We start from the raw sequence: 25,690 nt of genomic DNA on the forward strand, positions 1-25,690 counted from the left end.
CTCAAGATGAAAGGTATAAAAAAGCCATTAAACAAGACTTTATATCATGAGTTCATCTTTAATGGCTGGCTACTGAAAGTAAAAAAAAGTAAAAAAAAAAAAAATGGCTATTACATCGTGTTTTCTGAAACAAAATGAGCTATATTTGAACTATATTAACGTATAAATTGTTTACATTTGCACTAGATTTGAATGTAAAAGTATTGATAATTATAATCACAGATCTTAAGCTGAAATCGCTAAGAAAAACTGTTGTTTCATTGAAATGTAACTTTTATTATAAGTTTACAGATAGATTTTTTAAAGTTTTACTCTATTTAATTCTTATTTTGAATGCTCGAAATATGCTCATCCCAGGAAGATCTAAAGTAACTGATATAAGGAAATAAATGCGCATTAACTATAGCTTTCATTCGTCCTTATTGTATGATTAATTTGCACTAAAGCTAAGCTGGCTATTTTATTTTACCGGCCCTCCCATGTATGGGCCTAAGAGAAATCTATATAGGTATTAATCTGAGAACTTGAATTAATTATTCATAGTGATGGAGCACATTATAATTCTAAATAAGTGATCTTTTTTTGATTGTCTGGTAGTATAATTTGCTGATACTCTTAACTGTTTCGTTTATAGCACTGCTGAAGAATCTGGATCTGAGAAATCTAGGTTTGTTAAGTTGAAATGTGTATACTTTTTTGATTATTAGTAAATAGGCTCAGTTAAGATCCACTTGTATTGCACTAAGTAGACTTTACTGTTAAAAACTTTATGTCAGTAGTTTGTGACTTAAGGCCTAAACAACTTGACCTTTGCCTAGTTATTCCACCTTCCATTTAGCCCCTAAGTTTTCATAGATAGACCTTGTTTGAGATTCAATCGAATAATTTAATTAAATATTTAATTATTTAGTTAATTAGCTAATAACTTGGCGCATTAACATGGAGACTTAAACAATATACATTGTAGAGCTAAAGGTAGTTATTTGGATATTTATTTATATAATTAACTGGCTGATAGCTTGCCGTACTAGCAGAGCAAGTTAATGTAGTTTTGGAGCTCCAAATAAATAGTTACGTTTTACAATACAGCTATTTATTTGGAGAAAAGAGTACAGAAATTAACTATGCCATCACCGACGATCGAGCTTTTTATCTTCCGATGCTAGCAGGATAAACTACCAGTTACACTACCATAGGAGACACAGGAGAAAGGAATATTTCCTTATATTCTTTCTAACTTACAGCGAGACTGTGTAGAGAAGAACGAGACATTGCTGCCAAGTTCTGGAGGTGATGAATTAATCATCCACCACATTTTTAGTCGGTCACCGGTTAGCGTTATTAACTCTTTTTCGAAGCACAAAATGTAAAAAAATCAACTATATCCTTACCAACATCCTTTGGATCTTGCGATTGCTACCAGGACGTGCTGTCACTGGACAAGATGAAATGCCCTATAGCTTCATTAGGAGACTATATCATCCATAGTTAATCTTATTTACGTTTAATTAGGAGAAAGAATGAGCTTACTTATGTTGATATTGCTTATCTCATAGCCTGCTTTCTTTAATTTACTCATGAATAGTTTGTGTAAGCCAAAAAAAGGGATCAGTATCAGCCGCTGACAATTGCATTAGTGATGAGGGCATGAAGCTTAATTGCCCACCACTATCAGCTACAGATATGATGGAAAGCACTCCAGGGTTTCCCATTCCTCTTTTTCAACTACCAACGACTTTAGTTGATTGATGGACCAATTGTTTGTGAATAACCTTTACTCGAAAATGTAGTCAGAAACAGTATCCTTCCTATATCTGAGATTTGAGCCACATGTCCCTTCGGAGCTGAAGCAGCTCCTGTTAACGACCTTACTTAACAGGCACAACTTTACTTAACAGGTAACTTGATACTATGATAATAAACCGAAATTTAACAACTGAGAAACTGAGGTTGCTAACAGCCGCAGACCTTACAGGATAAACTCATGATTTCACAATATTATCTTAAAGATGTACCAATATATAACAAAAGATTGTATAAACAGTTAAATTTTAAACAAAATATGAATAATTGAAAATTGTTTTAATCTGTTTTAAAGTATTAACAAAAATTATCCAGTTATTCTTTGATTAATGCTAAATTTGTTTTTTCTGATTCCTTAAAAATATTTTTGGAAAAGTTATGAAGAATTTCATGACATCAATCAAAAATGTCAGGAAAGAATAAAAGACTCTAATATTGAAGCGGTTTGTAATAAGTATAAAAGGACCATTTTTGCGACATCAATCTTCATTTCCTGCAATTTTCGTTAACCAGTTAAGTTTTTGAAAACTTTTTACGACATGATTAACCATTTGTAATATCAATAACTTATTTTTCCAGGGCTTAAAAAGACACGCCTCAGAATCATCACTGTATCGGAACTTCTCCGGTTTCTTGCAGAAATTGGGAGAAAATGATGATAGATCGGCTTTGCGGTCACAGTGTTTTAAAGAACAGGTCACGCACTCAACGAAAAAAATCACAAAAACAGCCTTTCAGTTCAATATTTTGGCGACTTCTTTATCTTCTGTATAGTTATTTCTTACGAGATATCACGTAAGGAGGGATTATGATCTTATAATAATATTTATTGTCAAAATATTTTTGAACGAACTAGATTCTTCTGTGTGTTTTTAAACACGACGTTCTGTATCCTTTTATCTAGATGAATATAGTAAAGTCGACATGTTTGCTTTGTTTGATTGGTGAAGTGATGTATTTTGCTAACACTACCGATTATTTCATTCTGAAGTTATTAAATTTAGACCAATATTTTACCTAGTTTTGGCGATAAACAGGAAAGAAAAAAGGAAGCAAATGGTAACGTTTCTAAAATTGTCAACGTTTGACTAATAAAATTTGCAGTTAAACACCTAAAATGTGATACTAATTTTCGAATGAAATCATTTTTGTAATTCGTCGATCACGTAACGCTTATCATAAGAATTAAAAAAAGACATTTATTGCAGGAAAGTTTAAGCAATATCTTTAATTTAGTGATGATGCTTAATTTACGAATTAAATTTTTAATAGCAGTAGATTCCACGTAGTTACCTTGAACTAAAGGTGCTACTTTAGTAGACGATTGCGCGGATTTTGGCGATTTGTTTTTGGCGAGCGATACGACTTATGGTAAGCCCTTTGCTACACAATTTATTTATGGAACCGATATTTTGTTTTCATTTTATCTAAAAAATAATGTGCTTTACTATGCATAAATTCCGTGTTTTAAATATTATTTATGGTTTCTAAATATTAAAAATCAACTTAATTTTGTATTTTTATTTGAAACAAAAATTTTATGATATTTTATATAATTTTATGTTGTGGATGATGTAATCAGTGACGTCACCTTACTTTAAAAGTAATTAGTTTTAATATCTATAAATTTAATGTTTTAAACATTATTTATGGCTGTTAAATATTAAAATACAATTTAATTTTGCATTTTTTTGAAAAATGACTTTGTTATATATGATTACTTAAATAATTTTAGTTCTCTGCGTGATGCAATCAGTTCCCTGATTGGTTACTGAATATTTAATGCATTACGGCGCCATTTTAAACATTTTTATTCATCTCTTCGAATTCCTTAGATTTCAAAGTGAATGGATACGTCCGTTTCGAAGATGAATGTTGTTATTAGTAATTGCCAAGAATTATTGGTATCGGAATCAAAAAATTGTCTTTTGAGACCTTTTTTTGGCCAACCTCACTTTCCTAATCAAAGATTTATTTATAAACTGTTACAAAGGTCAGAGAAAATTTATTTTAAATTTTTGGAGAAAACCTCGCTAATAGCTTCTTCAATGAAGTGCGAGAGATATGGATCCCAGATGAAGATCGTTAAAAGAGGCGATTCTGAGGATGGCCGTATATGGTATTGTGGTCTCGGTGCTAGAAATAACCACTGTAACGTTAAAAAAAAGTATTATACATTCCTCCTTTTTGACCGGCAATTTTTTTTATTAATATCTAAATTATGAGTCCGATTTTTTTGTGGTACTTATCAATATACGACAGGTAAAATACTCAAAAAAAAATGTAAGTACATATTTATCTTTTACTTTATAACTGTACACTTCGATTTTTATTAAAAATTTTATATACTGTTTTCAAAAATTGCTGAGATATTTATTGTCACACATGTTTTAATGTTAAATAATTATATATCATAAAACTTATTTTAAAATATTTGAAATTATGTAATATTTTAATTCTTTTAAACGTTGGTATGGTGTGTTTTTAATTCGATATTCAATTTAAGTAATATTTTAATACAATTAAACGTTGGCGCAATGTTTTTATAGCGGTGTTTTTATTATATTTCTTTGGTATAGGAAAGTAATAATTTAACCTTACTTTAGTATTTTATACTCTTAGTAAATGTATTTATTTACATTTGCCAGCCATCTTAAAAAAACAACGTTTTCAATACAAAATTAATCCATTATTTTGAACAATATTTATTTTTTTAAAGTTTCGAATACTTTAACTATGCGTAAAATACGTGAAAACAGAGTTTTTCAAGATGGCCGACAATTGTAAAAACCACACCAACAATTGCGCCAGTGTAAATCGCCAAAAATCCGTGCAACCGTCTACCAAAGTAGTACCGAACTAAAAAGCATCAGCTTTGTATAACAAACTTTACTGATATTCTAAAACATGATATATTTAAGAGAAAATTTGCCTGCAGCACAGTGCGGCTAAGAACGCTAATCTACTGAAACATAAACATGAACAACTGTTGCCATTCACACAAGCTCAATAGTAAAATAAAGCATGTTGCCAGTTACAAGATTATTGTAAATCACAACATAAAATTAAACAGTGAGAAAATAAAATTTACAAACAAAAGAAAAGAAATGCAAAAATTAAATATACATCCAACATTAACTCCCACCCTTGCCATTGCATTAACAATAGATCACCCCCGATGCAATGGCAACGGTAAAAGTTTTACTACAGGTCTTTTAAAATAACCATTAACAGTTTTTACTGTAACAACTCTAACATTGCCATCCTTTCCAGGATGGATTTCAACAATGCGACCTAAAGGCCAAACACCACGAGACATGTTGTCCTCCTTAATTAATACAATATGACCTACAGACAAATTTGGAAGTTGTATCTTTGTTGTAAGGAATTTAAATGCTCCTTATAATATCTCTTCCAAAAGCCTTGTTTCATTTGCTGTAATAATTCCCATCGTTTTAATAAAGTGGGTTTGGGAATATTAGAAACATCCTGTTCTGGGATGCTAGTAATAACATCCCCAGTTAAAAAATGAGATGGAGTCAAAGCATCTAAATTAGCTGCATCATTGTGATTAGTTTTAGATAAGGGGCGTGAATTTAACACAGCCTCAATTTGAGTTAGTAAAGTAGTTAATTCCTCAAATGTTAACTTTGTCTCTCCTATCATTCTTTTCAAATGAAATTTTATGGACTTGATCCCTGACTCCCACGAACCACCAAAGTGGGGAGAAGCAGGTGGAATCATTTTCCATTCTATAGTATTTTGAGCCAAATAATTTAAAATCAATTCTTTGCTGTTAAGTGAAAGTAGCAGAGTGTGCAATTCTGAAAATTTTCTCTTTGCCCCAACAAAGTTCGTACCATTGTCTGAAAATAAGTATCGAGGTGTAACACGCCTTGATACAAATCGCCTAAGAGCAGCAATGAAAGAATCTGCAGTTAAGTCGCTAACTACCTCAAGGTTAAGTGGTAAGCTTTGGTAGCTAGATATACAAACTCATGGTCATGATAAGCTTTGGTAGCTAGACATACAAACAAAGCTATATAACCTTTAGTGGTCTTAAAGAAACGACCTTTGTAACATTTCAGAATTACAGGACCGGCATAATCAATACCTGTGCTAAAAATGGTCTCTCAAGTGTTACTCTTTCTTTAGGTAAGTTTCCCATTAATTTATTATTCGATGACAATTTATATCTGTGACAAACAATACATTTATGGGTAAAAGACTGAATAAGTTTCTTACCATTTACAATCCAATAGTTTTGCTTTAAAATGTTAGCTAGGAAACTGGGCCCTGCATGCATATAAGTTACATGATATTGTTTAAGAAGTAACAAGACAATCCTGTGTTGAATGGAATAATTATGGGATGTTTAGCATTGAATGATAAGTCAGAATTTTGCAGACGACCTTCCCACCCGTAAAACACCATCATCATCTAGAAAAGGAAAAAGTGAGCTTGAAACACTTTTAGGACTTAAATAATTTTTGAGATCTTTTATATCTTTATGGAAGTGCACAAACTGGATCCATTTAATGATCAACTTCATAGCTGCTTGCCTTTCATTAGATGAAGGTACTACTGCAGGAATTTTTAACCTATTATCTTCAGAACCAAAGACCCGTTTTTTGCACCTAGAAATAAATTTTACGCAAAAAGAAATTACATTAACTATTTTAGATAAAGAAGAACAGTTCTGTAATAAATTATCCAGAGTCTCATTAGTCAAATAAGCTGTTGTACAAAAAATTGATTTTGTCATTTGCTCAGTTAAGACAGTTGCATCACTATTGGTCTCATTACTGACAGAACATTGTAGAGGCCACTTTGAACTGTCGAACGCTACGAATGATGTCCCATGCCACCATAGAGATATATTTGGTATAAGTTTAGGATCCATTCCTTTAGAAGGAAGATCGGCAGGATTCTATTTCGACGAAATGTGGCTCCACTGTTGATATGGAATAGTATTTAATATTTCTGAAGTCCTGTTTGCCACAAAAGGCTTCCATTTTCGAGGATGAGCTGCTAACCAACAGAGAACAACCTTAGAGTCAGTCCAAGCGTGAAAGGAAATTTCAGTGCTGGAGAAAGTTTTACGGACAGCTTTGATTAATCTAGCAAGGAGCAATGCACCTAGGAGTTCCAGTCTAGGTACGGACACTTGTTTAATGGAAGGAACTTTGGTTTTAGCAACGACTAAATTGACTTCATTTCTGTCATGAGATGTTGGTTGAACACAATAGATGACACCAGCGTAAGCAGATTCTGACGCATCACAAAAACCATGCAGATAGATATGGTTAGACGTAGTTTGAAGCCCCCTCGAAATTTTATCATTTCTGAGAACCTGAAGATCTTCTTGAAGTCGCTGCAACTTCTCTTCCAACTCTTTTAGGCAGTGGGGCATCACAGTCAAGTTTTAAAAACCACAACTGCTGATAAACATGTTTAACTTGAGTGTACATGGCGATAGCAAACCAAGAGGATCAAAGATTTTAGAAGATTGAGAAATGAACCTTCTTTTAGTAATTTAAGTCCCGAAATACATAGAAATGTTAAATAAAAATACATCTTCTGTAGAGTTTCAAAACAGCTCTAAAGTTTTGGCACATTCATCTGAATGAACTTGCAGGTCACCTTCTTCATGATTATTAATGGATAAAATTTCGAGAAGCTTAGAGCAGTTTGATCTCCATTTCCTTAAATTAAATTCACGTTTCTCTAATAGTTGTGAAAGCTTAGAGCATAGGTCAACTGCTTCCTGTAAACTGTTCGATCCAAATAAACAATCACTTACATAGAAATCGTTTTTAAAAACAGAAGGCACATGAGGATCTTCCTGTTCTGCATCCAAAGCAATTTGCCACAAAAAGCGTGTCGCTAAAAATGGTGTAGATGCAGTGCCACAAGTAACTACATAATTTATATGTCTGCATTTTTGAATTAACAGATTCTCTCCAAACAATTCTCTGTAAATGTTGATCCTCATTATTTACTAAAATCTGGCGATAAATATTTTATATTTCAGTAGAAAAAGTTATTTTATGTATACGAAAGTTGAGCAATATTGAAAATATATCTCGTTGTATTGTTGCACCTACCCCAAAAACATTCAAAGAAACTTAATTTTTAGGTTTACATGATCCGTCAAATACTACATGAAGTTTAGTGGTAGAGCTACTTGGTTTAACAACAGCATGATGCGTTAGATAATATACTACCTGCTTATTTTCTTCAGTCTGAACAACTGGAACCATATGATTTAAAGTTTCGTGTTCTTGCATGAACTCCTTGTATTGCCTACCAAGTTCTTTATCTAAATCAAATTTTCTTTCGATGGATAGAAGACGAGGAAATAGCCAAAGTTTGGGAGTCGCCTAACTCTTCAGTTTCACTGAAAATGGGCAGTCGGACAACAAATCTGCCGTTTTCGTTTACACGACAGTTTTATTTAAAATTATTTTCAAAAAACTCTTCTTTAACTGTTGATTTTTGATTTTTTAACGTTAATTCTGCCAACTCCCAAAAACGCTTAAGTGTTGCATCGACGTTATCCTCAATATGTAAACTAATGCCATTAACACTAATAGTATGCGGAGTATTGCCTTCTGTTTTAATTCCGCCCGATATAACACAACCAAAAATAGTATTTTGCGCAATTACATTTTTATAGCCAACTATCTGCCCTGGCTGAAGCAAAGAAAAGAAATAGTCAGCTCCATTGAGGATTCAATGGCGGATTGATACATTACTTTCGTTTCAAAATATTTAGCTTCGAATTCAGCAATTTCAGAATCTTCGTCGGGTAAAGCGGCATCATACTGATCAAATTCTTTAAATATTTGTTCAATTCTTTCTAATCGCGCTTTTAATTCCGTTATATTTAACTGATTACTGAAACTATTTTAGTGTTTGTGAAGCCGCGTTAGGGTAAATTTCGTTCGTCCCCTTAATCTTTTAAAATAAGCTTCACTTAATTTTGTCATTATTATCATAAATGATGATTAATAAGCACAAAAGCACAAATAACATCAACAAGCAGCAAAAAAATATTTCCATATACTTCAGCAGCAAAAAAATATTTCCACTTATCTTTCTAACGTCATGCAGACGATTTGCAGTACTAGTACTTAAAAGGTCGTTAAACACAGTTCTAAAGCATATAATTACAATATATTAAATATCATGAAATGCCTCACCTGGGGAACCAAATAGTTGCCTTGAACTAAAAAGCATCAGCTTTGTATAATAAACTTTATAGATATTCTAAAACATGATATATTTAAGAGAAAAACTGCCTGCAGCACAGTGCTGCTAAGAACGCTAATCTACTGAAACATAAACATGAACAACTGTTGCCATTCACACAAGCTCAATAGTAAAATAAAGCATGTTGCCAGTAACAAGACTATTGTAAATCACAACATAAAATTAAACAGTGAGAAAATAACATATACAAAGAAAAGAAATGCAAATATTAAATATACATCCAACACCACGCAAGAGACAAAAATTAAGCTTTGTGGAAACAAAAAAATTAGAGTAAAACTAGAATATAGACTATTTTTCTATACATTATCTAGCCTGAAAGATGAAATCTCCCGTGTTTTGATAACATACATCAAGTCAAAACTCCTAATCAAGATTGTCAGCGACTTATCGCTAAGTCTTGGAAAGTATAACAGAAACGAGATAAAGGTCTAAAAGACTCTTTTATTAAGAATTCAAGTTGAACAGAAGGCACTCCCTGTGTCTAAAAATCAGCTACATTTATAGCGTGAACTTCAAAGTAGAATTTTAAATTAAAACTATGTCTTTATTATAAAGACCGCGCAGATATATTTAAACTCGCGAGTTGGCTCTTAACCTAAGCCGGCATAATACACTGACTACCAATAAGTATTTGGACATCTGTGATAGAAAAGAAAAACTAACTTTATTCAAAATCAATAGTTGGTAGAGCCTCCACGAGAGGTAACTACAGCGTGGATCCTCCGAGGCATACTTTCCACAAGTCTTTGTATGACAGCTAGTGGTATTTTCTTCCACTCGGCTTGGAGAAGACATAGAAGTTCCTTCACCGATTTTGCACGGGTAGTGCACCCCTGAATTCGGCGATGCAACTCGTCCCAGAGGTTCTCGATAGGGTTCAGGTCTGGACTCTGGGCAGGCCAGTCCGTTCGATGAACTCCATTGGCACTATACTAAGCCTTGGTTAGCGTCGAAACATGACAACTGGCATTGGAAGCACATTGTCATCCAAAATAGTGCAGAAGGCGTCGGAGTTGAATTTACCATGAATGGGGACCAAGGGTCCCAGCCCATACCAGGAGAAACATCCCCAGATTATAATTCCACCTCCGCCGAACTTGACTGTTGGCACAATGCATTCTGGCAGGAGACGTTCTCCAGATAGACGCCAGACCTAGACCCTGCCATCCGAACGGTAAAGGGTGAACGTTGATTCGTCACTTCAAAGAACCCGTTTCCTCTGATCTACGGTCCCATTTCGATGTGCTTTGCACCACATTAACCAAGTAGCGCGGTTGGACTTTGGGATCAAAGGCTTATGGGCAGCAGCACGACCATGGAAACCAAGCAGATGTGTTTCCTTACGGATGGTATTCATTGAAACAATACTCCCGGATGCCTGTTGAAACTCCTCGCGGATGAGGGCCATTGGTTGGGTGCGGTTCTTCCGAATTTCTCTGGACAGCACTCGTCGGTCTCTATCTCTCAGTTTCGTTGGTCTGCCAACTCGGGGCACATTCCGACAATCACCGCTCACCTTCTGCTTCTTAATCACATACGTCATTGTCGATTTTGGGTACTTCAGATCGCTAGATATGTCCCTTAAGGATCGGCCACATTTGTGATACCCGATAATTATACCTTTCTCGAAATCAGAGAGCTTCGAACTGCGAGGCATCTTGCATGCGACTAAAGCCGATACTGTTTCCTACACGATATATACCGGCGGAGTCCGTGGCGTACCTCGGGACTGCAGATATCGTCATTTGCATAGGTGTCCAAATACTTATTGGTAGTCTGTGTAGTACTATCTGCAAGAATAAAGAAGAAGATAAAGTGGCCTTCAGCAAGGAGAACACTTTCTGACTAAAATAATCTTAAACCTCACTTAAATACACGTAAGCTAATTTGCATTCTGGCTGAAAAACGAAAAGAGAGAAGTGACAGTATAGATTCAGAATATAAAATAATGGCTAATTAACAAGAATACCTTACAAATGAGAAGTTAACTGCTAACCCAGTTAAACACCTAGCAGGCAAACCAGCTGTGTCAGTCCTCTGGTGCTCAGGTCTTTGGACTAAAAGAGGCTGCCTTTTGACCTCCTTCTAATTGTGTGACTTATCCTGAGCTGTATTCTTTCAGAACACATACTGATAAAATGGCCTGGCTTGTCCCTCCGGCACATTCTTGGTACCATGCTGAATCCCTGGTGGATTTCTATGAACTGTGACAAATACACCAAGACAGCACTCTTCCGCTTTCTTAGTGGCCATCTAAGAAGCCTTGTCTTCCAGGGTAGTAAAAAAAACCCGATTTGTCCGAAATGTAACAATAAGCAGGCTTCTACGGCTGGTATATGACTTTTTGAAGGTGAATAAACTCATAAAGCTCGTCTAGCAGCTGGACTCGAAGATTAGCAGCAACAACACAAAGGAGAAGCAAGATACTTTAAGGGTGTTTTGAAATGATATGAAAAATTGGTCAACTAACTGAAATTTTCCTTGAATAAAATAATTTTTGTCTTTTCTTAATAGCAATGTTTTGCATTTTTTCCTTATGTCAATAATAATTACAAGTGCCTTCAAGCCTTACCTTTTTGTATGTAAGTTATACATCTTCATTTTCTGTTTGGTATTATATTAGATTAAAAATATTGAAAACCAACGCAAATAAATTCAAATTTATTAATATTTATTTCTTGCTCAACTATAGTTTTCTTTTGTTCTTACCAAAGGGCAGATAGCGTGAAATTAATAATAACACAGCTGTGCCGAATTTAATATATAACGAAACTCTCAAAATTTGTACCCAAAAATATTTCTTATCGATTTTAAATTAATACGCAATTTTTAAAGTTTCAATTATGCGCTTTCATTTCAAATAAGGTAGGGTTTTCGTTAGTATTATATTGGCTCGGTTAGTCTTAACTTTGCGTAAGACTCTGTTGAACATTTATCAAAAAATAATAAACTGAAGTTTGAAGTAAAAAATCTCGTTTATTCTTTCTGTTGAAACCAAGTTAAATAGACTAAAGAATATGTACTTCATCAAACTCACGAGACTCTCTTCCTTCTCTACCCCCTGCAACCTTTACAAAAGGTACTAAGGAGTTGGAATTCGAGTCGTTTGAAGTTTTACGAGTTTCGTACAAAATCATAGAACATTATTTTGCATCTGTAATGCTCTTCAGACTGTAGACGATAAATAAATTCTCAATGACCTACAGAATAGGATTACGCGCGAAACTTTCTGTACAAAATCAAGGATAACTTCTTCTAAAAGTTATACAGCTATTAAAGTGAAATTTTTTCCTTCAATATGCAATACGAAATATTACCAAGGAGATATTGTATTAAAACTTATACATCCCATCTCCTAAGAAAATTAGGCTGATTCACATAATCTGAAAACTATAAGTTTCGTAAGTTGCAAATATCTTCATATACCTATCTGTTTTAATTGTTATATTCGTAACTACACTACAAGCTTGCTTTGAGTTGCTTTTAAGAAGTTATGTTCATTTTCAACTCCTTAGGTGCAGCACGTGGGGAAAGTAAGTCATTTAGATAACTAAAGCTAAACTGCAGCAGCAACACTTTCTCATTTCCAGCCCGCTCAGTTTGGTATTTCATCCTTAATGACCATGCGTTCTTTACCGAAGGCCAAATACGTTTACCTCAGACAACAACATTCATGAAAGGTTTTCATTGTTAAGTAAATTGAATAAATAATAATTAATTAGAAGACTCCTGAATCGCTCTACAATATTAACTTAACTTACATAATTCAAGTGTATTATGAAACGGAACGAATAAACAGTAAGGAGAGAGAGAAAAATTTATCTACAGAACACTAACTCATAAAAAATAAAAATAAAATTTTTCAAAAATTTATTTAATTATAATAAGTCAAATCATTCATCAAATAATTAATTTTGAATTATTTGATGGATTTTATGTAAGTGCGTTTGAACATAGATTTCATGTTGATGTATTCGCCATTTAGTCAAACTAACGCCATTTTTATTTAACATTCTACTCTGATAATTTCTACAGAAGCTCTGTAGGTAGAAACTTTGATCCCATTTCGTTTCTCGAAGGCAATTTAAATATTATTAAAAGCAATTTCAAAGAGAGACTTTTTTCAATAGCATTAAAGGATTAGTGAAAAGAACAGTAAATAGCATTTTAATTGTTTGCGTTTCTAAAAGCTTTAATTAGTTTTAGTGACAATATTCAAAGAATAAATTAAGTATTAAGCAATCGAGAATTATAAGTTTATTTTAGATGAAAGAAAAGTTTCTTTTGGATTGCCTTTAATAGAGCAGGTTTAAGTCCTATTTTAGGAAATTAACATCTTTATTTTTATATAGTATTAAGTTTGTGGTACAGTTTATTTTTCTGCAGTTCAAAGCAAATAAGAATCATGCAAACAAAGTAGAACTACGATCAAATACGGTATAATTAACCAACGTTTTGGATTTTTTGAGGATAATTAAGTATAATATATTATTGTTCTCGGAGTTCAATAACATGTTTGTTGCAAATATTCTAACTTATACAAAATATGCAAGAGGTGTTGTCTGCAGTACATTTGTATACTGAACTATAGGAACACATTAGTCCTGACAATGTTTGATTCGGAATACGGAACTCTGGGAAAAAGAAGGTATTCAGAATGTTCTATTAGAAAGGTAAAAGCCATAAAATTCAATTTTTGATACCACTTTTATCTTCATACACAGAAGAATGAGGGAGATTTGTTGAAAGTCAGTAATACATTTGTTGAATGTGAATGACATAAATTTCAATGCATAATAGCTCTTTTTTGTATGTTAAAGAAAATGTACGTGGGTAAATATATAGAATAAATTAAAATACAATTATTAAGATGTAAATTACTGCAGTCATATAGACTGATATAATATAAAGCGTTGAATGTTTTTTGCGTAAGACTTTAATGGTTTTTGTTTCGTTCTTTCAAATATAGGTCTTAAGCTTTTAAGACCTTCAAGAAAGTCTGCTTTCTTGAAAACATAATTTGCATGAATTTGAGGGTAAATGCGTCGCGGTCATAAGGATTTACATATTTCGATAATATCGCATAGTTTACGTGACTCAATATATTAGGTAAACAACGTGTATCATTAGTATTTTTTCCTTCAATATGCAATACGAAATATTACCAAGGAAATATTGTATTAAAACTTATACATCCCATCTCCTAAGAAAATTAGCCTGATTCACATAATCTGAAAACTATAAGTTTCGTAAGTTGCAAATATCTTCATATACCTATCTGTTTTTTGTTTTGTTTGTTTTTTCTGTTTTGTTTGTTTATCTGAATATTTGCAACATTTCAATGCGATTATTTCAGTGCGGATTGTGCGTCATTATGATCACTTAATAGAAAGTTATTGTGAAGGTGTTGCATGCCAGTCCCATAAAAAATAAATGAAGTAGATGAATGAAAATATATTCGTACCGTAATATTTCAAAGAAATTTAAATGTATTTTTTTTTCCAAAGACAATCTTGCAATTTCAATTCAAAATAATAGACGTAAACTATTTTCTTTAAAATAGATTAAAATGAAAAGCGATATGCATTGAATAAATAACTATGAGTAGTTACCCCAACAGAATAACTAAGTTAATATATTTATTTTAGTAAATATATTTATTTTAGTAAAGTTTTGTTGAAGCTTTATAAAAACGGATGCAATAGTCAAATAATCAGCAGTAATACTGAATATGCCGACTCCCGAAAGAAACTTAAATATAACAGTATTCATTAGATAAAATGTTAAGACACAATAACACGCCAATAAATACTAATTCAGAAGTCAAACAACAAAAATCAGCGTTATACCTACAAAATTTTCACAGGACTAGTTTCGATGGTTTTACCGAACCATCATCTTCAGCTGCAAAACCGCAAATGAACAAGATAGGAAATAATGATTAGATAAGATAAGAAAGCCTGGACAAGAATAAGCAAGTGGCGCCATCTGTTGGCGAAACCAGAACTAAAACATAATTTCTCTAAAAGCCGAAGGCAAATTTGGATTGGAATTAGGATCGTTAACTAGAACAGAAAGATTTTTATGAATATGAAATGCCTCTAGAAAATCCAGTTCTCCAATGGAAGATGTTTTTTGAATAATTTTGGCAGCAGAAAAATTGAAAGAGTGATTTTCGGACCAACAATGTTGAGCAACAGAAGACTTCTGTGTTTCCTTTTTTCTAACATATGCCTCATGTTCTTTGACGCGAAATTTTAAGGCTCTCTTAGTTTGGCCAATTTAGTTTGATATTCTGCATTGTTTATCATGCCTTCATCCGTTAATCGTTTCACTAAATTACGCCTGAAACGACAAAAATTCCTGAATCATCTTGACTTTTTACTTAAATGTAAATGTAAAAAATTGATCCCCAATTTTATTCAAATCAAATCTAATCAAAAACCTTCAAGTCGCGTTTCAAGAATTCTGTTAAATTGCAAGCTTGCCTTACTTCGGTCCGTGATAAGGGATACACGTCAACAATTGTCCAAAATTGAACATGAACTCTATAAGCTTCATCTGGAACTCGCTAAATCATATCCAAAATTCACTGCCCTTGAACAAAAGTCTTGGTCTAGAACGGAGAATGCAGTTAACCGTCATAAAAACACCCTTGCAGTTAAATTCGAAAAACTTCTTTTACAGTCTTCCAGTTCAAGTAGTTCAAAAAATCTTCCCCTTGTAAACATCAAGCCAATAGTTAATATTTCTAATGTTAGTCTTTCAGAAGAACAAGAGAGAATTCTAAAATATAATTTTAACTTCTCACAAACCTGTACACCTTCGATTCCAAAGATTTTGGCTCCTATCGAAAAAGCTTTCAAGTTCAGTAAAGTTTCAAATTCACAGAAAGAAATGATTAGGCATCTTATCGCTCATAATGTGAAATTCAATAATAAACCTTTGAAACCAAATCTAACTGCGAGAGAAAGAGCTACAATGCGCGAAATTCATTCTAACCCGGATATTATTATTTCAAAGGCCAAAAAAAGGTGGCCAGATAGTCGTCATGGATAAGAACACTTACATCGATGGTGTCACTAAACTCTTAAACGAAGGACCATATAATCCGATCCCTAAAGATCCTTCACCTTCGGACTTATCCAAAATAAAAACTGCGATCAAATCTTCGCAAATCATTTCAAGCAACTTAAAACATTCGCTTATCCCATCTGTTGCGAATTGTGCCAGACTATATGCTCTTCCCAAAATTCATAAAAGTGGTATTCCTTTCCGCCCTATTGTATCAAATTTGGGTACTGCCTCGTATCCTTTAGCTAAATATTTAGTTTCTAGATTTTCCACTCTATTAGACAATAACATTTACACCATAAAAAATTCAATAGAGTTTGTAAAAAGGGTTAAAAACATTTCTTCTAGTAATTTACTCATGGTTTCTTTTGATGTAAAATCATTATTCACCAATGTCCCAGTGGAGGGTGCATTAAGATGTCTAGAAACCAGACTTCGCGAATTTCATTTCTCTTGCATCGAAATTGATGAGCTAATTTCTCTCACTCAACTCTGTTTGAAACAAACACATTTTGTTTTCCAAAATAAATATTACAAGCAAACTGAGGGATTAGCCATGGGAAGCCCCCTCAGTCCCATCCTGGCTGATATCTACATGCATTATTATGAATCAAATTGAAACTTTAAACTTCCCGGCATGGTTCCGCTACGTAGACGATACTTTTACCCTGTTTGAAGGTAATAAAGATGATTTAAATAAAGTTCTTTCAACAATGAATTCTATTGATCCTGCTATTCAGTTCACTTTTGAACTTGAGACTTGCAATTCTCTTCCGTTTCTCGACATTCTGGTCACACGTAACACATCCAACTTCAGTACTACAGTTTACCGTAAACCTTCATCGGTTTGTCTTCCACCACACTTTAAATCATGTCATCCGACTAAACAAAAGTTAGCTTCATTTTATTCCTATGTTTTCCGTGCTCTTCAAGTTTGCTCCTCCAAACTAGCCCTTGATGAAGAACTAAATTATTTAAAAGCAATAGCTATTGACAGGGGCTTTTCACCCAACATTATTAATCAAGCAGTTAAAAAATTCTCATCTCAACACACTAAAAGCCACACTCTTATTTTAGGAGATTATAAAAATTCTGTTGTCATTCCCTTCTTTCCATCAATTAGCTATAAAGTTGCACATATTTTGCAGAAATTTAACTTTCGGGTTGTTTATTCTCCCATCAATAAAATGTGTGAAATTGTGTGAAATTTCCTTTATGGTGGGCCCCAACACCATAAAGGAAATTTCACACAAAATTCTTTAGACTTAGAAGGTAATATGACTCGGGATATCTTTACAGGCATTTCGGCATAACTATGGGAAGGAAAAGATAGAAGTTAGCGTAACTGAAAGTAAACAAGATATGATATCAACATCGTCGCGGTCTGGCTCCGCTCTGCCGCTCAAACAGCAAATTCCGTCAAGAAGGTTCGTTGAGGTTATCATCTGTAGTCACTTCAGTTTCCCTTCACGGCTTAGCATATCGAGTATGATGTATATTTCCCGAACTTTCGGGGTCTGCCAGGCAGAAGATAGAAGAGTCGCTGCAGCTGCCTCAAGCCTCAGGAAAAAAAAATGTCAGCGTCGATCCATTCCTCCTCTCCGTCTCTCTTCTGTCGTCTCCGTCTCTCCCTGTCCCCTCAAGCCTCTCGAAAAACACTGCGCAGCCGTTTTAGTAGCTGGCGCGTTTTTTGAAAACTTGGCGTAGATGGTGACTAGCAGAAAGCCAAAAAAGGGCAACCCACACTCTGGATCTTCACGGTAAAGGGTTTCCCGACTACCAAAAGGAGCCGTTTCTCGCCATTCCATCCATTCCATCGTTCAACTTCCAAGGCCACACCAATGTGTCATCACAACTGCAGGCGGAAACAGGGGGAAAGAAACTAGCCTCGCTCCAGGGTCCCAGTCGATAATGCAGATCTTCTGTCTCAACGTATATTTCCCAAGGAGGTTAGAATAGAAGGAGGGAAGGTTCAACTCAAACGGTGAAGCTTGGCGGCCATCTTCCTGTTATCACCGTGACTTGTGCAAGGAAGTCTGTCATTGCAACATTTTTTTCTTTTCTTTTTGAAGCATGTCAGCTTGTATTACATATGGATGCACAAATAGATTCTCGAAAAAAATTCCGGGCATTAATTTTCACACGTAAGTATTAATTTTCTTTTTTTTATGTAATATGACAACTATGTCAAAAAGTATCACAATGTCATGTGGTTTTCTTTCCAGATGTGAAAAAAAGGACTTAAAATAGGTTATTTAATATAACTATAATCAAAATATATTAAATACATTTTAAAGTTTCTGTCTATAGCTGGTATCTTCGTTCCTTAAGATACAATGCTGTATGGTAGGATTTAAATTGTATAATTTGAACGTTTTAGTTAATTCGTTTTATAACTTTCATGAAAAGTAAGAAATCAATTGTTACTATTTTTATTAATTGTAAAGGTGTTAAATAAAGCAATGCTTTTCTTTATATATTAATTATTATTCATTTTTTTAAGTTAAGATAAACTGTTCTGTTGTTAAAAATTTTTTGCATAAACTTACAAATTTCTGGGCAGTATAGTAATAAAATTAAGTAAAATATTTACACAATTGAACATGTGGAAAGATGTATCCAAAAACTTATATAGGTGTATTTCTGTAATTCAACTTAATTAAAGGCAGTTTCTTTGAGATTAATAAATATGAAATGCGCATAAACTGAAATCAATGAATTCACATAAATCTGTTTTATTTTATTAAGATTTATTTTCTAACCTAAGCAAATCCGTGAAATATGCAGAAACATCATTTTCTAAAGGCTTTAATGTTATGCGCATGCATTTAGATTTCGAACTATTTCTTAATAATTTGCTGTACATAGTAAATTATGGATATCATCTTTATTACTTTAAAACAAAAATTCAACAATAGCGAGGGATTTCATTATAAATTTAACATATTTTTACTGGAAAATAAATGCACGGAACAGCTTAGAAACACGTACATATCACTGCCGTAATGCAATGTTTTGAAGTCACAAACATGGACGCCGCTTGTTCGGCGGTGTTTCATTCCCCGATAGTGGAGGAAACTGCGAACCCTCCCTCCTTCTATTCTAACCTCCTTAATATTTCCCCCCACCATAAGTATGCTGTAGAACATCACCCTGCTAGCCTTGTCCAGCAAAACAGGGTCCTCTTTTCGTGTAAACCACATGGTAAAACTATCAAGCACTTTCGCCCCCCACATATGGTGGAACGCTTAGCCGAAAGGAATTTTGGGGTGCAGTACAACTGCTGATAAGAATTTCCGCTGAAGGAAAGAGGGCAAGGGGTGAAAATCTCTGAACTAAGTTAATACGAAATGACTTTGGTAAATTAAAAAAAAATGAAGCTACTATACACAACATTATAATACATAATAAAAATTTCAGCACTGTAATAATTGTTTCCTCAGCCACCAATTGAGACTAAACACAATTTATCCAAAAGAAATACAAATAGAATCAAATTATTTTTCTTCTACCGCCAGTCAGAAAGTATGTATTCGTTTAACGTTAAAAGAAAGAGGGATACCAATTAAATTACTCAAAGTTAAGAAAAAAAAATTAACACACAAAAGTGCAACAGCAAAGTTTTAAAATAAAAAAATTAAAGTTAAACAACCTTAAGGGTCAAAACAACTAGAACAAAAACAAAAATCTCAAGTCCCTAAACTCAAATTAAAATTAAACAACTTCAACTCAGAACTTTTAAAAGCAACCTAACCAAAACTTAAAGTTTACAAAAGTTACAATTAAACTTACAACCCACTTTAAACAACAACAAAAAAAAAAAAAAAAAAAAAAATTAGAACTTCAATTACAAATCAAAGCTGAAATAAGCAAAACAACTTAAGCTTAAAAAAATATATATAACGATTAATACATAACAACATAAAAGAATACAAAAACAAAAAATTCTTAAAAGCAAAGTATAATTAATGATATTTTATCTTATATTTTAAGAGAAGAAAATTACAATGAAATAAGCTATATCCCTTAATACAAATATTAATTATCCTAATAAAAATTAAACAATTTTCCGTTGAAGAAAAAAAAAAAAAAAAAAAAAAAATGCAAACTTGTCAATATCTTACAAACAGTGAAATAAGCAAAAAATAACATAAAAGCAACTCAAAAAACATAAAATTCCGGGTGCTACTTTGGTAGACGGCTGCACGGATTTTAGCGATTTTTTGGCGATTTTGCTTTTGGCAAGTAATATGACTTATGGTAAACACATTGCTGGATAAGTTATTTATGGTAACCGATACTTTGTTATCATTTTATTTAAAAAATAATGCGTTTTATTATGCGTTAATTCCGTGTTTTAAATATTATTTATGGCTTCTAAATATTAAAAATCAATTAAATTTTGCATTTTTATTTGAAATAAAAATTTTGTTGTTTATAATATTTTATATAATTTTATGTTGTGGGTGATGTAATCAATGACGTCACCTTACTTTAAAAGTAATTGGTTTTAATATCTATAAATTTAATGTTTTAAACATTATTTATGGCTGTTAAATATTAAAATACAATTTAATTATGCATTTGTTTTAAAAATGATTTTATTATGAATGATTATTTAAATAATTTTAATTCTATGCATGATGTAATCAGCTCCCTGATTGGTTACTGAATATTTGTGCATTACCGCGACATTTTAAAATTTTATTATTTATCTCTTCGAATTCCTCAGATTTCAAATGGAATGGATATGTCCGTTTCGAAGATGAATGTTGTTATTCATAATTACCAAGAATTATTGGTATCGGAATAAAAAAATTGTCCTTCGAGACCTTATTTTGGCAAACTTGTCTTTCCTAATCAAAGATTTATTTATAAATTGTTAATAGCGTCAGAGGAAATTTATTTTAAATTTTTGGAGAAAACCTCGCTAATTGCTTCTTCAATTAAATGCGAGAGATGTGGATCACAGATGAAGATCGTTAAAGTACTTTTTTTCTTTTTTTTGTGTGTAGTACTCAATATATGACTGGTAAAATACTTTATAAAAAAATGTAAGTACATAATTTTCTTTTACTGTATAATTGTATCATTCAATTTTTATTAAAAAATTAATACAATGTTTTCAAAAATTCCTGAGATATTTATTGCCACATATGTTTTAATGTTAAATAATTAAATCGTATAAAACTTATTTTAAAGTATTTAAGTGGTATTTTAATTCTTTTAAAAGTTGGTATGATGTTTTTAATTCGATATTCAATTTAAATAATATTTTAATCCAATTAAATGTTGGCGCAATGTTTTTATAGCGGTGTTTTTATTCTATTATATGAAAATAATAATTTAACCTTACTTTAGCATTTTATGCTAAAGTAAATGTATTTATTTACATTTGTCAGCCATCTTAAAAAACAACGTTTTCTACAAAAAATTAATCCATTATTTTTAACGATATTTATTTTTTTAAAGATTCGAATACTTTACTATATGCGTAAAATACGTAAAAACAGCATTTTTCAAGATGGCTGACGACTGTAAAAATCGCGCCAACAATTGCGCCAATGTAAATCGCCAAAAATCCGCGCAACCGTCTGCCAAAGTAGCACCAAATTCCGCGCAGAATTTTACTCTGCAGAACAACTTTATAAAAAAAAATCAATAAAAATGCATTATATATATATATATATATATATATAATGACAATGAAATATGCCAATCTCTTAAAAACAGTGACATAAGAAATACGATGAAAAATTGTTGCCAAAGCCATATTTCTAAAAAAATGAAATTATTCAAAATGATGCGATTTGATCAAAAATCTATCAACAACAACAAGACAGAAAAATTTTTGCCAAAATCACATTTTTAAAAATGTGAGATGTGAGAAGTGTACTCGGAAGCTTCATTTAAAAATTTTTTAAAAAATACAAAATATTATCATTTTTCAAAAATTCTTTTTGTAAAAGCAGTCGCAAGGATGAAAGTTTAACGTGTCCAAAAATCAAAGAAAAATAAACTGTACATTTAAAAAAATAAACGTTTTTAGATAAAATTCCGTTGAAAAGGTATTAAGCTCCCTTTTTTAAATAAATTCGTATTTAATCGATTTATTGAAACACGAAATTTATTTTAAGTTCGTAAAATAGCTAAGTGCTTACGTTTCATGACGATGTGAAAATGGAGTGTGTAGAGCAAAATATCCCTTTCTTATAGCCCATTATGTCTCAAAATGACGCGATTTCGTCACAAAACATAAAATAAAAAAATTGGAATTCGAATTTCGAAAAAATCGCTTCGACGTGCACTGGCTCTTGTCTAGATGCACCTATATACCAAATTTCGTATCCGTGGGTCTATTAGCTTACGCGCAGCGCAAACGAAAAAAAAAAAAAAACACACACACACAGACTCTTTCTTTTATTATATCTAGAGATTATGTATGCTATCATAGTTTTAAAACACAATAACACGCCGAATAAATACTAATTCAGAAGTTAAACAACAAAAATCAGCGTTAAACTAGTCCTGTGAAAATTTTGAAAATATAACGCTGATTTTTGTTGTTTAACTTCTGAATTAGTATCATAGTTTTGCTAGCGCTAAATTCTAACAATCACTGCGGAAGCAGTAGTAACACTGGCTTTTATGCCGGCCCTTTATAGGATTTTCCTCATATTATCAAAGTTAGCTATTTGTACTTGAAATCATATACATTGGACGCCTAATCTAGTCTTATATTTGTTCATGTTTTAGGAGGTTGAAGATAATGATTTGCTCATTATGCAGTACATTTTTATGTATTGCTTTAAATACATTTATACGTGTTTGTAATGTGGTGTCCGTGTAATTTATGTTATGCAGTTTTCATATGTTTACTTATTTATTTAATGCATTTTGTTTGGTAAATTTATATTTGCTTATTGTATATTTTGTTTAGTTTTGGATTTGTGATCACTAATTATGTGTATATATTTAATTTACGTATTATTTTGAGTTGGAGTTCTAGAATATGTCGTGTTCTTATGTTAACTAATTATTATGATTTTGAATTTCTACTTTAACTTCCTTTCCTATTCCTCACCAGAATGCAAATCGGCTTAAATACCCAGAATGTATTTAAGCTTTTAGTGTATTAAGCTGAGGGTTCTCTATCTTGGAGAACTTCAGGCACTCGCGTAGCTCTGTTAGACTTTTGCCAGTTCTATGGAAATATAATTATATCGGCTTTGCATTCTCTCCCGGATGATTACTTTACATCGACACAAGTAGTGGTGTATTTGTAGAACAAGTCGTTCCATTCTCTGTTGGAGTATGGTTTAATAAAAAGGATTCGCAAATCTCTGTCATACTATTTTCAGACGTCTCGCTAGTTTTCTAGTAGGTCTCAAATTCAAGTACAGTTCAAGTACAACCTGTAAATCAATCAAGTAGATTCGGCCTTGGCAAATACATTTGCTGTGAAGTTTGGGACACGCGGATATTTTTTTGTCGGCATTTTGGAAGCTTCTAGAAAACGCATTTTTGAAGCCCCAGGAAGAATGTTTCTTGAACGTTTTAGAAATATCTTACCTCCTGTTTTGTGAATGGTATAAATAGGAGAATGTAAAATAGCTAAATTGAGGCTTGCTGTGATACAGGCAGTTGTATTCGTGAAATTTTATTTTAAGTGAACATTTCGTTAAATTTTGCTCTGCGAGAGATTTTCTGATCTTCAATACCCCTCGCGATATTAGAATATCGTCTTACGTCTGGTTTTTTTTTTTTATATTTTTTTATTTTTAGGCGTTTACTTTAGTCGTAAGAGCTGTTATTCATCTCCAACTGAAATCAGGTTTCAATTTTTTCTGTTCATCAGTCTTACTGCTTTAAAAGACCTTTAAAGTCCCGCGGCGTACAAAAGTAATTTACATAAATTGCATATATGGTCAAATAATATATAGAACGTTCCATAAATATTTTGGCTATCAAAATAGCATTTGCAAGCTAAAAAATGCGAGGCTCGCTTTTCCACGATTTGGGCTTACTTCAGTGTATTATTGTCTGAGCTATCATATAAGAGAAATACAGTCTTGTATTAAAAAATATAAGAGCTGTGCATTACTGAATTATAGGCTGCTCTTATGGATCACTTTTCTAGCTATTAAGTATGAATTTTGCTGAATCCTACCAAACATTTTTCTCGTATGGTATAAGATAGCCAAGCGCTCTTAAAAAAAAAGTTGTTTCCTTTTTTAAAATTTCTACTACTATCTCGAAGACCTTTGTGTTTATGGATTCTTGAGTCCAAATCTCCTTGTCGATGCTAATATTTATATCTAGAATCAGTACTTTTTAAGCAGTTCAGCTAGATATGAAACTAGGAGACAGAACTGCATACATTGAGTGTTTTGCGCTAGTAAATGTTAAGTTATTAAATTTCTTAATTAATTTCCGTCTATATATTGTACTAATGTTCTCAGTTTGCAGAGTCATTAGGTTATTTCGTTAACAGCAGAGATGAAAAACGAGCAACGCCTTCGCCAAGACTCGAACCACGGACCTTTCGAATACGTGCTGATCACTACTCTACAAAGGCATGCTAAGAAGGTTTTTAAAGGGCGACTGAGGATTAGGGGACCCAATCGCTTAATCCTGGTGGGGAGAATCGTCATCCCCCACCCTTTTAGTTCGGGCGGTCACTTTAGATTAATTAGGCTATTTGAAAGCAGCAGAGATTAAAAATGAGCTACGTCTTCGTCGGGACTCGAACCACGGGCGTCTCAAATACGCGTGCGTGCTGACCACTACTCTACGAAGGCATGCTAAGGAGACGGGAGAAATACCTCATAAGTTTATGTAGTGGAACAAAATGTACAGTGAGGTTTAGACTAAAATATTTAACTAGAATTTTTATGCTATTATATCTGCTTCTTTAAGCTTACGTATGCGCTTGTATATGTCTGTTTTTCACAACGGTTGTTAGATTGAGATTATTTGTACAACAATGTTTCGTTTATTTCAATGCTGTTGATCTTCTCACATATGGCTTACGCTTAAATATAACAAATAGCTTGACAAACCAAAACTGAGCTATAAATTTCATTAAGTGTTTCTTTGATTTTATCGTTTAGTATTGAAAATATTCCATAACACTTGTTCTATGGGAAAATACATATTCGCAAAAGGAAAAAAAATGTGAGGGTTATTCTATGTATATCATTTTTTCCCCTTCGTTTTGACAGCATCGTCATTTGTATGAAATATAGGTACTTGAGACTGAATGTTAAAAAGTTGTTTGGCGAAAACATATTTTTTATTCTGGTCAAATGTAGAAATTTTATGTTTGCGTTTTTAGAAGAGCGACTAGAAACATTTTTGCACAAAAGGATAATGCATTTCCTTCATCGAAAATACTGGAGTTTTTTGGGATGTTTTGAAAACATATTTGAAATACTTCCGAATGTTTGAATGTTTTTGAGAAGCCCAAAATTTTGCCTTACGTCCGCACGCATTCTGAAAAAATGTTAAAGAAAGTTTTTTGGTTTTTTCCTAA

The sequence above is a fragment of the Stegodyphus dumicola genome, chromosome 3 (assembly GCF_044657685.1).
Source record: "Stegodyphus dumicola isolate Sdum_Otavi_A_Nest chromosome 3, ASM4465768v1".
NCBI lineage: Eukaryota > Metazoa > Arthropoda > Arachnida > Araneae > Eresidae > Stegodyphus > Stegodyphus dumicola.